Here is a 3,074-nt window from a genome sequence, read left to right on the forward strand (position 1 = left end):
TGGCTCGGAGATCTTTGCACCGCCTTCACCTGGCAGTGTTTGTGGTTTGACACTCACAGAAATGTTTTCTCCCGTGTTAAGGGGAAATTCTCTCGTTAATTACTGCAGTAAACTGTTACTGCTCCTCTCACCGATGATGACTACAGGCCCGTATGGAGCACATCACCACCACTGCAGGCTAGCTCGGCAGACTTGGCAGCTTTCTTCTTCAAACAGCAGTTTAACGACAGTTGAATGACATCGGCATGGCATTACGCCAGAAACGCATCTCAGCTGCTGTCAAACACACATTTGTAAAGCGAACAGATTTCCTTCACTAGCTAACTGAGCGCAAACGACAGGCGGGCTAACTTATCCACAGAGTCACTAACACCACGCTGACACTAACACAAACTTGTCACCAGCACAACTCGAGACAAGTAGCCAGCTGTCAAAAAGGTGAAGGCAGGGTTTACATTGCAGTACCTGTACGTGCCAGGCTACATATAACAGCTAAAGCTAAGTTTGGCTAACGCTAACCAGCTCGAAGTCCAACACACTCGGACCCCTACTCGGAGGGAAAACGAGGGGGGAGAAGAAGGAAAGCGCCATTCGTGTAGTTTGTGAAGGTAAATGTGACAGTGCAATGATCACAAGTGCTGATAAGAGAGCTGTCAACTTACTTGTTTTGAGCCTCAGAGTTGCCTGCTGGAGTTGCAACGAAGATCGTGTGTGTTTGAGATGAATCACTCGGGAATCACTCGCTTTCCGGTTTGGAATTTTAGCCTTATCTCACGCATGCGCCATGCTCCTATAGTCTGGCTGTAGTAAACTGTATATATTTATACGTCCTTCGTTCGTGTAAAATTACCATATTACAAAAAATGAAAACAAACTTTGTTTTTGTTAAACACGTGGTTACAACTGACTGAAACTGAGACTAAATAAAGACTTTGTTCTGCAAACTGATGACTTTATCTTGTAGTGGTTGTGTGCCTCATGACAATGATTACCCGGGGGTCAAACTTCATGTGGTCAGAGCGGCTCATGATTAAAAACGTTACTGAAAGCTTCATTTTCTTTTCTGCTCTTTACACGTTTGACTGATTCTGAGCTGAGCATGCATGAATAAATATATGATTATTTTTTTAAGCAGCGATTGACTAAAAACATGCAATAATACACAGAAATACAATAAGGTAAGGTAAAAACAAAGTTTATACATAAAAGCGTTTCAATCACGTTGAGGTCTATAGGCTCTATGTTTTTGTATCCAGGTATGTTTTCACTGCATTCAGTGTGTTTGGGATCATAGTCATGCCCCAAAATGAAACTGCTGCCAATCAGATGCTTCTCAGGAAGTGTTGCATGGTAACGGTACTTTTCCGAGTCCATAATTCCATCATTTTTAGAAAAGATGTGAACACAACTGGCTGAAATGTATCCGCAAACCGTGACAAAGCGTCCAGCATGTTTTACAGATGGCTGTAGGCACTCACTGTTGAACCTCTCTCCTGACCTCCAGATATACTGACAACAAGTATTTAGAACAAAAAATGTGAAAGTTGAATCCATCACTCCATAAGACCTGTTTATGGATTTACAGTCCAGCTTTCGTGTAATTTGGTATATCTCAACCTTTTCTCACTCTTTCCCTTCCTTAAAAACAGCTTCTTGACTGTCGCCCTTCCACTGAGACCGTTTCCAACGAGGCTTCAGTGAACAGTAGATGGATCGACTGAAGGGCCAGATGCATCTTTAAGGTCCTGTGTCAGGTCTTTTCAGGATTTTTTCCTATTGACTTGACGTGACTTTTGGATACTGCTCATCTGCTGTAGCTTTTGTAGATTCAACTAAAGAAATGTGAACAAACAAACTCTTTGCCAAGTCGTCTGTTCTGTGTAGATACAACCCTGGTTCCTGTGAAATGGTCGGCTACAATAACTACGTGCAAAAGCAGCCAGTGTCCAAAGAAAAATATTTTTTAAAAATTACCAGAAAGTCTGTCTCCTTTATCAGGGTCTCAGACTTAAATGAGCTGCCGGCACATCCGTCTCATTGGAGGGTCACTTTAGTGTCCAAGTGATACAAAACAAACAAACAAACAAGAAAACAGCCACAAATATTTCCCAAAATGTAGTGTTTGCTTTTTTTTTTTTTACTTTTCAAATATTGTATAACAAGACAAAACTGCAAACATGAATACAATATTTTTTCCCTCACTCTTAACTGAAGCCTTTCATTGAACTACCAAATAAACACATCGGTCCTCTCTGACACACGTGGCAGCACTTCTGCTATGATTATGTTCATATTTAATAAAATCAAATTGCAGACATAAGTGTACACATTAGTTTGTGACTGTCTCACTGAGCTAACACAGCCTCGGCATGTTTGTGCTCTCTGCTCATGTTGCCTTCATATTGAATCATTTTTGGCTTTTTAAAGAACTTATTTTAACATCGCACTCAACAACAAACAAATCCTCCCTAACAAAAAAAAAGTCACTTGCATTAGATTTCTTCACGTCAATATACAGGCCACAAGTACAGGTGACACCCCCTGCCTTATATGAAAAGAAACTTTTGTATATATATTTAAGATTCAAGAGCTTTATTGTCAATACAGCAGTATACACAGTATACAGTGTACCGAAATTCTGTTTCACCCTAAGCCCCCCATGATGCATTTATAAGTATATAAAAATATATCCCCAAGAGATATAAAACTAGAAAATACAAATAAATAACATGCTAAATTTTTGGTAAAGTAAGGGATAAAAGGTACTAATTACTAACTATACAATACTATAATGATAACTATACAATATTAACTGTACGATAAACAAAGACAGGACAGAGACAATACAAAGTGTGCAGTGGTTTTGAATACCAGGTTCAAATTATTGTCAGGATATTATAGACGAGACATGACAAAGACAAGTGCAAGATGTGCAAATGTAGCACAGTTTAGATGTGTGTTCAGTAACTAACTAATAATGTGTGTGTGTGTGTGTGTAATCTTGTGAATAACCACACAAAAAGTCAATTTAAGCAGTTACAAATCTTTTATTTGTCAAAAGTTAACACCATTAA

At 39.2% G+C, this 3,074-nt stretch overlaps 1 protein-coding gene across 1 annotated transcript in view; it reads right to left on the bottom strand.

The window, feature by feature from the left end:
* The window catches only part of rabgap1l (RAB GTPase activating protein 1-like), a 92,536-nt gene extending 91,785 nt beyond the window's left edge, over window positions 1-751 (bottom strand). Inside the window, exon 1 of the mRNA XM_063500420.1 lies at window positions 663-751. The gene's annotated coding sequence lies outside the window, so the exon portion shown is untranslated. The remainder of the gene's footprint in view (window positions 1-662) is intronic.
* Between the last annotated feature and the right edge of the window lie 2,323 nt (window positions 752-3,074).

Source organism: Pelmatolapia mariae, linkage group LG17 (genome assembly GCF_036321145.2).
Source record: "Pelmatolapia mariae isolate MD_Pm_ZW linkage group LG17, Pm_UMD_F_2, whole genome shotgun sequence".
NCBI lineage: Eukaryota > Metazoa > Chordata > Actinopteri > Cichliformes > Cichlidae > Pelmatolapia > Pelmatolapia mariae.